Source organism: Dendrobates tinctorius, unplaced genomic scaffold (assembly GCF_039654945.1).
Source record: "Dendrobates tinctorius isolate UK_male_01 unplaced genomic scaffold, ASM3965494v1 ptg000032l, whole genome shotgun sequence".
Classification (NCBI taxonomy): domain Eukaryota; kingdom Metazoa; phylum Chordata; class Amphibia; order Anura; family Dendrobatidae; genus Dendrobates; species Dendrobates tinctorius.
In genome coordinates, this window is record NW_027361700.1 from 26,150,338 (window position 1) to 26,165,152 (window position 14,815).

A 14,815-nucleotide genomic window follows, 5' to 3' on the forward strand; every position below is an offset into this window, starting at 1 on the left:
CCATATGACCTCAGATCCCCCAAAACCAATTTAGCACCAACTTCAAGGACCCCCTCCCCCCACACGCCACAACGAAGGCAATTTTTGAAGACCTCGATTGCCTGAGACCCCCCCATTCCGAAAAGCCATGGCCCTCTCAATCCCGTCCTGCAGACCCAAAGCCCATAAATCCATGCCCACATCATTTAAATGAACGCCGTCATCTCGCCAAAACTCCCCCCTCCCTCCTTCCAGGTCAAAGTGCCGAACCACCACCCCCCCGTTCCTAGTTACGAAATTAAACACTGCCCTATTGACCTTTATCCTTGCCCTATTCAATTTAATCACCGATCTCGCATGCCTCGGCACCATCTCCACCACACCACAGTTAACCCTTTAAACGATAACCACAACCGTAGAAGGTCGTGCTTAATATCTTTGACCAATTCCCGGAAAGGACGGACCCCCAAATCATTTCCCCCCACGTGGAGAACTAGAATATCAGGATCTCTGTCAAGCCTAGTCCTATTATGTACCTCCTGCAAAACCCTATTCCAACCCATACCCCTAAAGCCCAACCATCTAACTACCGCCACACTACGCAAAAAACCCAACTGCCGCCCGTCTCGCCGAACATCCGCACGCCGAGCTCCCCAATACACAAAGGAATGGCCCAGGATCCAGACCAGCAAAGGAGTGCAACCTGTAACGACAAAAAACCACCATTAGCCACCGCACAAACAACTAACACCACGCCCTCCCCTTAATGCAGCTCCGCAACCAAAGCCCCAGTGCGTACGTAGGACCTATAACGGCCCGAATCCCACCTTCCAATCCGCTGTATTGCCTTTGAACCTAAACCACCAACAGCCGCTTCCATAGCCGCCCCAATCCTGAAAGAGTGAGAAGCGAACCTAGAACCATCAATACCCAACCTGTCCAGGCCTTTACGCAACACCGCCACAAACTGAAACCTTGACAAGAAAGAACCGTCAACATGCCGTAGCAATGGCCCATCGCCCCTCCGCTGCCACGACCTATAAACCTGCAAGCAGCGCACCGGGCACATCAGTGATCCAGGCACAGCGCCCAACACCACCCTTTTTCCCCTACCCTCCTGGTCCGTTTTTGACCTCCTTAACCAAAACTCCAAACCCCTGTCACCCACCAACACGTCCCTGTCCAACAAACCCCCACCGGAATACCGCCCTGGGGATACCAACTCCCCTACCCTCAATGCCCCAAAAAGGCAAGTGAAAAAGCTGCCCGAAAAAGAGAACACTCAAACCGGGACACACATACCTCGTCCAACGCCGCCCTCAACCGCTCAAGGATACCAAAAGACAGGGGACGACGGCAATCCACCCTATTGCCCCGACGTCTGAACCCCTTAAAAGCCTGGCTGACCAAGAAACACTTAGTTAAATCAACCTGTCCCCGCAATTTAAAACCGAAAGCTAAACCAGCCCTCACCTGCCCCACCCTAGACACCGACCACCCTTCCTCCGCCCCAAAACCCAACCACGCTAGCAATGCGCCCAAATGATCCTCCCCAGAGTTGCTATACGAACGCGACCCCAACCAGTTTTCCCACGAACTCCAAACCGACTCGTAGACCGACCAAGTACCAGCAGACAAAGACGCACGTATCAAAGGTTCTGCAGCCCGGAGACCACCTTCCAAAGCCCGGCTGGACACTCGAGACCCGTTTTCTCCGCCTCTGGGGCCAAAGTCCGAAAGCGCTCCCACTGCAAACGAGACAAAGAGTCAGCAATGGAATTCCTCACGCCAGGCACATGAGAAGCCGTCACATGAGCATTGAGCGATAGACAAGTTAAAACTAGCTGCCGCAGAACTCGAATCACAGGATGAGAAGACGCAGTCAAGCCGTTAATGGAGCACACCACTCCCATGTTGTCACAATTAAAACGGACTCTTTTATTACAAAACTCCTTCCTCCACAGGTACACCGCCACCAATATGGGAAAAATCTCCAACAAAGCAATATTCTTAACGAGACCCAGCTGAATCCACTCGTCGGGCCACGCCGCTGCGCACCATTGGCCCTTGAAATACGCCCCAAAACCCACTCCACCTGACGCATCCGTAAACAGGTCCAACTCCTCGTTCAAAACTACCTCCTCCATGAGCAATGATCTTCCGTTATATTGCTCCAAAAACCTGCCCCACACCTCCAAAACCGCCCTATGATCACTAGTCAGTCGAACAAAATGGTGTGGGGCCTTCACTCCCGCTGTCGCACTCGCCAGACGCCGCGAAAAAACCCTTCCCATCGGAATGACCCGACAGGCGAAATTCAATTTACCAAGTAGCGACTGCACCTCTCGCAATGACAATTTCTTCACCCGTCTAGCTCGAGCCACCGCAACCCGCAACGCCTCAACCTTGTCGTCCGGTAAACGGAACTCCCAAGCCACTGAATCAATCACAATTCCCAAAAAAGACAGGCACGTACACGGCCCCTCCGTCTTCCCTGGAGCGAGCGGTACGCCAAAACGCTCAGCAACCCAGACCACAGCCCTAAGCAACCTCTCACAACAGCCTGAGTCACCCGGACCGATACACAAGAAGTCGTCCAGGTAATGAATCACCGAATCCAAACCCGACACATCCCGGACAACCCATTCGAGAAAAGAGCTGAACGCCTCAAACAACGCACACGAAACCGAACAACCCATAGGCAAACCCCTATCAACAAAAAATTCCCCCTCCCAATAACAGCCCAACAACCGAACACTCTCTGGATGAACCGGGAGCAAACGAAACGCCGATTCGATATCCGTTTTTGCCAATAGCGCCCCCTTTCCACACCTCCGGACCAAATTCGCCGCCTCGTCAAACGACGTATACACCACCGAGCACAGTTCCGGATCAATGCCGTCATTCACCGACCTACCACGAGGGAAAGATAGGTGATGAATAAGCCTAAACTTATTTGGCTCTTTTTTGGCACCACCCCCAGGGGCGAAACAACCTGATCCACAAACAGAGGATCCTTAAATGGCCCCGCCATCCGACCCAACTTCACTTCCTTAGCTAACTTTTCCGACACCACCGCCCCATACAGGTCAGCTGACCTGAGATTCTTCCGCCCCCACGGTATTTCAAAAGGAGGATCGGGAATTCGAAAACCATCCGTAAAACCAGCCACCAATATTGCCGCCTTTTCACCATCCGGGTACCTACTTAGATAAGGGGCCATCGCGGTTATTCTCACTGGCGTCTCCCCCTTTGGAATTACCACTCTCAGCCCTTCCTTTCTGCTTCTTAAAGCATTTGGAAGCCCCATGCGAAGATCCGCTGCAATGGGAGCACAGGTGCTTGAATTTGCAGTTCGATCTGAATTTGCATTGCCCATCATTAAATTGCCAGCAGAGACCCTGCTTCTGGGTACCCGACTGACCCGACTGACCGCCTGCCCCTTGGCCGCCGCTTTGCACATTTGATGAGCTGGCCCCCCCGGCCCCCCCACTGCCAAGAAAGGAATGGCCAAATTTAGACTGCGTCATGACCCTTAACCACAGACTTATGTCCTTCTGATCCCACCGAATCGCCGGACGAATCGCTTTTCTCTGCCTAAATTGCTCGTCGTAACGAAGCCAAGCCTGACCCCCGTATACCCTATATGCCTCCCCAATCAAATCCAAATAGCTAAAAAGAGGAGAACAATTCTCAGGCGCCTTTTCACCAATCACGCTGGCCAGGATTGCAAACGCCTGTAGCCAATTAGCAAACGTCTGTGGAATCAAACGCCATCTCCGCTTTTCCTCCTCCTTTTTGCTATCGTCCTTCCTTCCCTTATCCAAATTGAACTTTACTAGCGGTAACAGGGAAAAAATCTCGACATACTCATCCTTCCATATCTTTTCCCGCACCTCCTTTTTTAAATGAGCTCCCAACGGGCCCTCAAAACATACGTAAACCTCCCCGTGGGCCCTATCATCTAAATGGACCCGACAGTCCTTCTCTTTTTCCGTCTGCACCGACACAGATACGGGGTCCGATCGGCCCCCGGAAACCCCGATAGCCGCCCCCAACGAGCCAGCCCCTCGCTCCGTCGACCCTACCCAGGCAGCCAAAGGCGCCGACGGTTCCCTAACTCCCTCCATCCGCGCTAGCAAATCCCGCATGGATGCTAACACGTCCCCAAGCCCCCCAATCGGCGACGGGCCCTGCTCTCCCACTACTCGCCCCCCCGCCCCGGGCCGGCCCCCCACTCCGCACCCGACCGCAGGAGACCTTACTAAAGGTGATGACAGACAGGACACAGAAGCATACTCACCAGGCTGCGAGGACGCTGTGTCTCCTCCAGCCGCCACTCCCGAATCCCGCTGATCATCAAGGCTGGAGCTGCGTGGAAGACCTTCTGACCCCAGAGGTCCGATACTTGGGGAGGCAGGCTCTCTTGACCCCGCCGCACTCCCGGGCCACTCTCTTCTCGAATCTTCCACATTCCGACCCCCGCCGAGGCCAGCAGGATGCACAGGCTCAAGGGCTGCCGCCTGTGGCCACCCACTGCCCGCACCCCTCACCGCTTGTCTTCAGCTCCGACCACCATCTTCTTCCCCCTCCACCAGTCCAGTCAAGGGGCCCGCCGCGCAGGGTGCATCAGCCCGCCCCGTCTGCCGGGGGCTGCCACCCGAAACTCCCCCCACTCTCGTCCCCGTCAGACTGCGGCACGATGCAGGGGCAGGCCGCCCGACTCCACCGCGGCCTGCCGTGACGTCAGCCATCAGCGCCGTCCTGGCGCGCGCAGGCCCCGCCTCCCGACGAGGCCTAGGAGAAGGCCTGCCGACCGCCGCTGCACCCGGGCCGGCCCGTGGATTCCTCCCGGCCCTGGGCCTACCAGTGCGCTTACTGGCAGGCACCCTGGCCGGAGGGTCCCGAGAGGGGCTCCGACGCCGGCGCTGGGTGCTCGGTGCGGAACCCGGTGACAGGCGGCCAAACCCTCCTCCTCGTCCGGTGAGAATCTGCCGCAGCGGCCGCCCCACCGCCTCCCCCGATAATACCGGCCACCTGCTGCTCCAGCCACCCCACGGGCTGCGCCTCAGCTGCCGCCTGCAGCCTCTCAAGGACCGATTGGATGGACGCCATCAGGGTCTTCTGCAGGACAATCGCTCCTGCCTCCAGAGCGGGAACTGAGGTAACCACCCCTCAGCCACTAAATATATATACCCCTCTAACCCCCATCCTCCACCCCCTGGGATTATTAACCCCTTCCCACCAACCCACCGTCATGAAGGGCCTCCACTTAGCCGCTGTGGGGTGGGGGTTGCGCGGCTCGCTCCAGCCCTTGTCTTTAGGGCCCCGAAAACGCTAAACCAAAAGCAGCAGACACCAGAGCTGCTTCAAACGCGGAACTGCACACTCCATCCGCAATAGCTATGAGTCTACTAAGGAGAGCTAGGGACACCGAACGCCTGCACTCATTACTAGGCTGGACCCTCCTCCAACCCTTCATAGCCTGCCTAACAAGAAAACATTTCGGAACATCAGACCAGCCCAATAACTGAAAATGAAAGGCAACACCCGACAAACGCTGCTGTGCTGACGTACCCGATAAACCCTTGCTATATAACTGACACAAGTACTCAACCGTAACTTGCAATCTCGAGTTCTCACATGCCTGAACCGGCCTGTGCCCCACCAGCTGGCACCATTCCATCCATGCCTTACCATATGCTCGCCATGTCGACTGTGATACAGAGGCACGAACAAGGGACATCAACTGTTCCCGACCACATCCCACAGAATCGGCGGGCAACTGAAAACCTCCGGAAGAGCATTGTGGCCATGATCCATGAAAACCTGCAAGTCAGAAAAATCAGAAAGGTTAGCAGACAAAACATCCGAGCCCTGTACAAGGTAAGCCCGAAGCCAAATGTTGAATTTCAAACATATCAGAGCAAGCCGCCGAAGAAGGCCCAAAACCGGCGGAAACCTGTACGACATGTGATTGATACAGCGAGACACCCCAGGGTTAACCGTCTTCCAATGAATCTCCTGATTGCACAACAAATCACCTCACAATTCATTCGAGATGACGATTGGAAAAATCTCACAAAGGGTCCTGTCTAGAGTTGAGCGATACCAGCCGATACTTGAAAATATCGGATCGGAATGGATCGGCCGATCTTAAAAAAAAGTATCGGTATCGCCGATTCCGATACCGGGAACCAATGCAAGTCAATGGGGCCAAAATATCGGAATTAAAAAAAACCCTTTTTTTCCTTGTAGGTTAATTCTACATGAAGAAAAACAACTAAGAATAATGTAGAATATATTGTGGGAGGTGGAGGAGACATTAAAGCCATAGAGGTTTAGCCCAATCAAATGGAATAGCAGGAATTAAACTTTTTTTTTAAAGACGTTAGGAGTTACAAAGATATTGACTATGTTAGCCTCATTTATATTTTGCCAGACATGTATGTCTTCTTCTTCTTTCTTCTTTCTTCTTCTTCTTCCTTTTTTTACCTTCTTCTTCTTCTTCTTATTCCTTTTTTTACATTCTTCTTCTTCTTCCTTTTTTTACATTATTCTACTTCCTTTTTTTACATTCTTCTTCTTATTCCTTTTTTTACATTCTTCTTCTTCTTCCTTTTTTTAAATTCTTCTACTTCCTTTTTTTACATTCTTCTTCTTCTTCCTTTTCTTACATTCTTCATATTCTTCTTATTCAACAATTATTATTCTACATATTCAACTTCTTCATCTTCTTCCTATTCTTCTTCATCATATTCTTGTTTGTGTCAGGCATTCCTGTAGTTGTTATCTAGAAAAGTTAGAAGTTTACACCTTCCGTTCTGCCTGTCACAAAAGATTTACAACAGGATTTGTCCGCGTTCAGTTTGGCCTGCAGCAGCAGGCCTTTTCCAGGGGCACCACGAGGAAGAACGGACTCACCCCCATACACTGCTTAGTCTTCTTCTGCTTATAAATAAGATAATATCATTTGCTCAGAGTATTAGTCTTATGCTTAATGTTCTTCTGCTTTGTTTTTTTATGCTTCTTTGTCTTCTCTCTCTTGTTGTTCTGCATCTTGGTGGTTGTCTTCCTGTTCTTTGTCCTCTTGAACCAGCTGACGGTACTGGCACCCGTAGGGGCAGCAGAAGGAACAAGAGCCAATGGCACTACCGAGGACCAGCTGACAGTGCTGGAACCCGGTTACTAAGCAGGAGGTACCTGTGCTACAAAGCACTACCAAGGACCAGCAGACGTTGCCGGAACTCGGATACCGAGATGGAGGCACCTAGGCCAAAGGCTCTGACGAGAACCAGCTGACGGTGCTGGAACCCGGAGGGGTAGCATAAGCTGCAAGAGCAAATGGAAATAGCGAGGACCAGCTGACAGTGCTGGCACCCGGAGGGGCAGCAGAAGGAATAAGAGCCAATGGCACAACCAAGGACCAGCTGACGGTGCTGGAACCTGGTTACTAAGCAGGAGGTACCTGTGCTACAAAGCACTACCAAGGACCAGCAGACGTTGCCGGAACTCGGATACCGAGATGGAGGCACCTAGGCCAAAGGCTCTGACGAGAACCAGCTGACGGTGCTGGAACCCGGAGGGGTAGCATAAGCTGCAAGAGCAAATGGAAATAGCGAGGACCAGCTGACAGTGCTGGCACCCGGAGGGGCAGCAGAAGGAATAAGAGCCAATGGCACAACCGAGGACCAGCTGACGGTGCTGGAACCTGGTTACTAAGCAGGAGGTACCTGTGCTACAAAGCACTACCAAGGACCAGCAGACGTTGCCGGAACTCGGATACCGAGATGGAGGCACCTAGGCCAAAGGCTCTGACGAGAACCAGCTGACGGTGCTGGAACCCGGAGGGGTAGCAGAAGTTACCCCTGAAAAGCAAAGTTGGCATGCCGCAAGCTGGCCGCAGTTACCGAATCACACAGTCCTACAGGGGGTGCTTGTCCTACTGGCACTACGGAACAAGCCTTTCTTACCAGAACCCGCAGTCCACATAGGAAGCACCTAAACTGCTGGCACCCTGGCCTCGGCTAACCCAACCGCAACACGACATGGCAACTTGGGGTGGCAAACTGACATTGACACTTCCCGGAAACAGCAGGCAGGGCTGGAACCAAGCTGGGCAGGAGGGAGTACCCGTGCCAAAGTCAGTTATGAGCAGCAACTGGCGATGTTGGAGCCCAGGGACAAGCACTTAGCAGGCTGAGGCCTGATGTGCTGTCAATTGGGAGGCAGCAGGACAGATTGCCATCAAAACAGCAGGGGAACAGCTGACGTTACTGAACCCCACAAACACAGGAGCTAGTGTTTTACTCTGTGAAGACGGCACTTCCGAGCAACAACTGGCTGTGTTGAAGCCCAGGGACAAGCACGGAGCAGGCTGAGGCTGCATTGAAGAAATTTTAAGATCGGTTGTAGATTTCTACTAATTTTAACCAAGCTCCACTTAGGCCTGTGGCTTCACTGATTTTCGTATTTCCCCTGTCCTCCAACCCCGCCAGTTACAGCTCCGAAGTGGCGTCTGCACAATCCACACTTGTTCCTGTGTTACAGGTGTTCAGTCCGGTCAGTTAATCCCCTGATGTGTGTCCGGCAATGTCGCCTGCTCTGTCCACATTCCCATAATGTGGACAGAGCAGGCGACATTGCCGGACACACATCAGGGGATTAACTGACCGGACTGAACACCTGTAACACAGAAACAAGTGTGGATTGTGCAGACGCCACTTCGGAGCTGTAACTGGCGGGGTTGGAGGACAGGGGAAATACAAATATCAGTGATACTCGTATTTCCCCTGTCCTCCAACCCCGCCAGTTACAGCTCCGAAGTGGCGTCTGCACAATCCACACTTGTTCCTGTGTAACAGGTGTTCAGTCCGGTCAGTTAATCCCCTGATGTGTGTCCGGCAATGTCGCCTGCTCTGTCCACATTCCCATAACTAGTTATGGGAATGTGGACAGAGCAGGCGACATTGCCGGACACACATCAGGGGATTAACTGACCGGACTGAACACCTGTAACACAGGAACAAGTGTGGATTGTGCAGACGCCACTTCGGAGCTGTAACTGGCAGGGTTGGAGGACAGGGGAAATACGAGAGACAGTGGAGCCACAGGCCGAATTGGAGCACGGTTAAAAATCAGTAGTGGTACGACTGTGTAGGCAGCAGGAGACTTTGCCATCCACACAGCAGGGGATCAGCTGACGTTACTGAACCCCACTGAGACACGGGAGCAAGTGTCTCTTTCCGTGTGGATGGCACTTCCGAGCTACAACTGGCTGTGTTGAAGCCCAGGAAATAGGAGGGTGTAGGCAGAGGCCTACTGTATTTGGAATGTGGAGACAGCAGGAGAGACTGCCATCCACACAGCAGGGGATCAGCTGACGTTACTGAACCCCACTGAGACACGGGAGCAAGTATCTCTTTCCGTGTGGACGGCACTTCCGAGCTACAACTGGCTGTGTTGAAGCCCAGGAAATAGGAGGGTGTAGGCAGAGGCCTACTGTATTTGGAATGTGGTGACAGCAGGAGAGACTGCCATCCACACAGCAGGGGATCAGCTGACGTTACTGGACCCCACTGAGACACGGGAGCAAGTGTCTCTTTCCGTGTGGACGGCACTTCCGAGCTACAACTGGCTGTGTTGAAGCCCAGGAAATAGGAGGGTGTAGGCAGAGGCCTACTGTCTTTGGAATGCGGAGACAGCAGGAGAGACTGCCATCTCCACAGCAGGGGAACAGCTGGCAGTGCTGAACCCCACTAACACTTGAACGAATGTGTTTGGCTCTGTGGAGATGACACTTCTGAACACCAACTGACGCTGTTGGAGCCCAGGATTAGGCGAGGAGCAGGCTGGGGCCTGTTGCCTTTGGCAGGTGAAGGCAGCAGGAGACTTGCCATCTCCACAGCAGGGGAACAGCTGGCAGTTCTGAACCCCACTAACACTCAAACGAATGTGTTTGGCTCTGTGGAGATGACACTTCTGAACACCAACTGACGCTGTTGGAGCCCAGGATTAGGCGAGGAGCAGGCTGGGGCCTGTTGCTTTTGGCAGGTGAAGGCAGCAGGAGACTTGCCATCTCCACAGCAGGGGAACAGCTGGCAGTTCTGAACCCCACTAACACTTGAACGAATGTGTTTGGCTCTGTGGAGATGACACTTCTGAACACCAACTGACACTGTTGGAGCCCAGGATCAGGCGTGGAGCAGGCTGGGGCCTACTGGATTTTGGCAGGTGTAGGCAGCAGGAGACTTGCCATCTCCACAGCAGGGGAACAGCTGGCAGTGCTGAACCCCACTAACACTCGAACGAATGTGTTTGGCTCTGTGGAGATGACACTTCTGAACACCAACTGACGCTGTTGGAGCCCAGGATCAGGCGTGGAGGAGGCTGGGGCCTACTGGATTTTGGCAGGTGTAGGCAGCAGGAGACTTGCCATCTCCACAGCAGGGGAACAGCTGGCAGTGCTGAACCCCACTAACACTTGAACCAATGTGTTTGGCTCTGTGGAGACAACACTTCTGAACACCAACTGACGCTGTTGGAGCCCAGGATTAGGTGAGGAGCAGGCTGGGGCCTGTTGCCTTTGGCAGGTGAAGGCAGCAGGAGACTTGCCATCTCCACAGCAGGGGAACAGCTGGCAGTTCTGAACCCCACTAACACTCAAACGAATGTGTTTGGCTCTGTGGAGATGACACTTCTGAACACCAACTGACGCTGTTGGAGCCCAGGATTAGGCGAGGAGCAGGCTGGGGCCTGTTGCTTTTGGCAGGTGAAGGCAGCAGGAGACTTGCCATCTCCACAGCAGGGGAACAGCTGGCAGTTCTGAACCCCACTAACACTTGAACGAATGTGTTTGGCTCTGTGGAGATGACACTTCTGAACACCAACTGACACTGTTGGAGCCCAGGATCAGGCGTGGAGCAGGCTGGGGCCTACTGGATTTTGGCAGGTGTAGGCAGCAGGAGACTTGCCATCTCCACAGCAGGGGAACAGCTGGCAGTGCTGAACCCCACTAACACTCGAACGAATGTGTTTGGCTCTGTGGAGATGACACTTCTGAACACCAACTGACGCTGTTGGAGCCCAGGATCAGGCGTGGAGCAGGCTGGGGCCTACTGGATTTTGGCAGGTGTAGGCAGCAGGAGACTTGCCATCTCCACAGCAGGGGAACAGCTGGCAGTGCTGAACCCCACTAACACTTGAACCAATGTGTTTGGCTCTGTGGAGACAACACTTCTGAACACCAACTGACGCTGTTGGAGCCCAGGATTAGGCGAGGAGCAGGCTGGGGCCTGTTGCTTTTGGCAGGTGAAGGCAGCAGGAGACTTGCCATCTCCACAGCAGGGGAACAGCTGGCAGTGCTGAACCCCACTAACACTCAAACGAATGTGTTTGGCTCTGTGGAGACGACACTTCTGAACACCAACTGACGCTGTTGGAGCCCAGGATTAGGCGAGGAGCAGGCTGGGGCCTGTTGCTTTTGGCAGGTGAAGGCAGCAGGAGACTTGCCATCTCCACAGCAGGGGAACAGCTGGCAGTTCTGAACCCCACTAACACTCGAACGAATGTGTTTGGCTCTGTGGAGATGACACTTCTGAACACCAACTGACGCTGTTGGAGCCCAGGATTAGGCGAGGAGCAGGCTGGGGCCTGTTGCTTTTGGCAGGTGAAGGCAGCAGGAGACTTGCCATCTCCACAGCAGGGGAACAGCTGGCAGTTCTGAACCCCACTAACACTCGAACGAATGTGTTTGGCTCTGTGGAGATGACACTTCTGAACACCAACTGACGCTGTTGGAGCCCAGGATTAGGCGAGGAGCAGGCTGGGGCCTGTTGCTTTTGGCAGGTGAAGGCAGCAGGAGACTTGCCATCTCCACAGCAGGGGAACAGCTGGCAGTTCTGAACCCCACTAACACTCGAACGAATGTGTTTGGCTCTGTGGAGATGACACTTCTGAACACCAACTGATGCTGTTGGAGCCCAGGATTAGGCGAGGAGCAGGCTGGGGCCTGTTGCTTTTGGCAGGTGAAGGCAGCAGGAGACTTGCCATCTCCACAGCAGGGGAACAGCTGGCAGTTCTGAACCCCACTAACACTCGAACGAATGTGTTTGGCTCTGTGGAGATGACACTTCTGAACACCAACTGACGCTGTTGGAGCCCAGGATTAGGCGAGGAGCAGGCTGGGGCCTGTTGCTTTTGGCAGGTGAAGGCAGCAGGAGACTTGCCATCTCCACAGCAGGGGAACAGCTGGCAGTGCTGAACCCCACTAACACTCAAACGAATGTGTTTGGCTCTGTGGAGACGACACTTCTGAACACCAACTGACGCTGTTGGAGCCCAGGATTAGGCGTGGAGCAGGCTGGGGCCTACTGGATTTTGGCAGGTGAAGGCAGCAGGAGACTTGCCATCTCCACAGCAGGGGAACAGCTGGCAGTGCTGAACCCCACTAACACTTGAACGAATGTGTTTGGCTCTGTGGAGACGACACTTCTGAACACCAACTGACACTGTTGGAGCCCAGGATTACGCATGCCGCATGCAGAGGCCAATGGGCAGCGGTTTTTATGGAGGTTGTTGACTACTACTGATTCTAACCATGCTCCACTTAGGCCTCTGGCTCCACTGTCTCTACTATTTACCCTGGCCTCCAACCCCGCCAGCTACATCTCTGAAGTGGCGTCAGCACAATCTACACTTGTTCCTGTGTTACTGGTGCTCAGTCCCGTCAGTTGATCCCCTGATGTTTGTCCGGCAAGTTCGCCAGCTCTGTCCTCATTCCCACTACTGGTTATAGGAATGTGGACAGAGCAGGAGACCTTGCCGGACACACATCAGGGGATAAACTGATGGGACTGAGCCACAGGAACACAGGAACAAGTGTAGATTGTGCTGACGCCACTTCAGAGATGTAGATGGCGGGGTTGGAGGTCAGGGGAAATAGTAGAGACAGTGGAGCCAGAGACCTAAGTTGGGCACGGTTAAAAATCAGTAGTGGTTTGAATGTTGATGGAGCTGGTGACTTTGCCGTCCACACAGCAGGGGAACAGCTGGCGTTACTGAACCCCACTAACACAGGAGCTAGTGTGTTTCTCTGTGCAGATGACACATCTGAGCGACAACTGGCTGTGTTGAAGCACAGGGATTATAGTTCAGGTGGTAGAAAAATGAACACACCAGCAGACCTGGATACAGTTGCCAATCACTAATTTAGTGTGTAAGAGGAATGGCAAAGTCTTTGGAGATCCAGGCCTTGTTCATTTTCAGAAAAGTCAGCCGGTCAACATTATCGGAAGATAGTCGCGTGCGACGGTCTGTTAGTACACCACCTGCGGCACTAAAGACACGTTCCGATAATACACTGGCAGCAGGGCAAGCCAGCACCTCCAATGCATACTGGCTAAGCTCTGGCCATGTATCCAGCTTAGAGACCCAAAACTTGAAGGGGGAAGAGCCATCTGGGAGTACAGTGACAGGGCAAGACATGTAGTCTGACACCATCTGACGGAAGCGTTGCCTCCTGCTGACTCGAGGCGTCGCTGATGGTGTAGACAATTGTGGTGGACACACAAAACTTTGCCACATTTGGGCCATAGTGGTCTTGCCTTGTGCTGCGGCGCTGCCTCTGCTCCCTCTTTGTGCAGAGTTTCCTCCACTGCCTCGACGCACAGAGCTGCTTTGTAAAGCACTAGCAACAATGCTGTCGGGTGGAATGGAAAACATTATGGACTGCACCAGTGACTCTTCGTACTCCAGCAGTTTACGCTCCCGGTTCAACGTTGGTATGAGCCTTTGTACGCTGTCCCGGTAGCGAGGATCTAGGAGGGTGTACACCCAATAATCAGCCGAGACGAGAATGTGGGCGATGCGGCGGTCGTTTCTCAGGCACTGCAGCATGAAATCAACCATGTGCTGCAGACTCCCAACTGCCAAAGAACCGCTGTCCCCTGTTTGAGGCGTGACCTCAGCCTGCTCTGCATCACCCCACCCTCGCTGTACATACTGAGTAGAGGTTTGTGTACCTCCCTCCTCTGGAGAGATGTCTTCCTCCTCCATCGACTCCTCCTCATCCTCCTCACAAAGTGTCCCCTGCCTAGGCCTTTGTGAGGAAACACGTAGCACAGACTGTCCAGAAGCAGATGGCATTTGGGACTCCTCATCCTCCACCTCTTCCGAAACCTCATCCCTTAGTGCTTGCAGTGTTTGTTGAAGCAGGCAGATAAGGGGGACAGTCATGCTGACTAGTGCATCATCTGCACTCGCCATCCGCGTGGATTCATCGAAGGCAAAACGAGGCAGCTGTCCTTCATAGAGGCCCTCTCAATGGTGCTGAAGTGTGAACGGCGCACAGTGCGACTTGTTTGCGCCTGATGCAGCTGGTACTCCATGACTGCTGCCTGCTGCTCACACAACCGCTCCAACATATGTAACGTTGAATTCCACCGGGTGGGTAGGTCACATATGATGCGATGTTCCGGAAGGCCAAATCGTCGCTGCAGAGCAGCGAGGCGCGATCTTGCCGTGCTGGAACGCCGCAAGTGAGCGCACTCTATGCGGACCTTGTGCAACAGTGCATCAAGATCCGGATAGTCCCTCAGAAAGCTCTGCACGACCAAGTTAAGCACATGTGCCAGACATGGGATGTGTGTGAGGTTGCCTAGGCCAAGAGCTGCCACCAGATTTCGGCCATTGTCACACACTACCAAGCCCGGCTGGAGATTCGCTGGCCCAAACCACACATCGCTCTCCAGCTTGATAGCATTCCAGAGCTCCTGCGCTGTGTGGCTTCGATTCCCCAAAGAAATTAATTTGAGTACAGCCTGTTGACGTTTGGCCA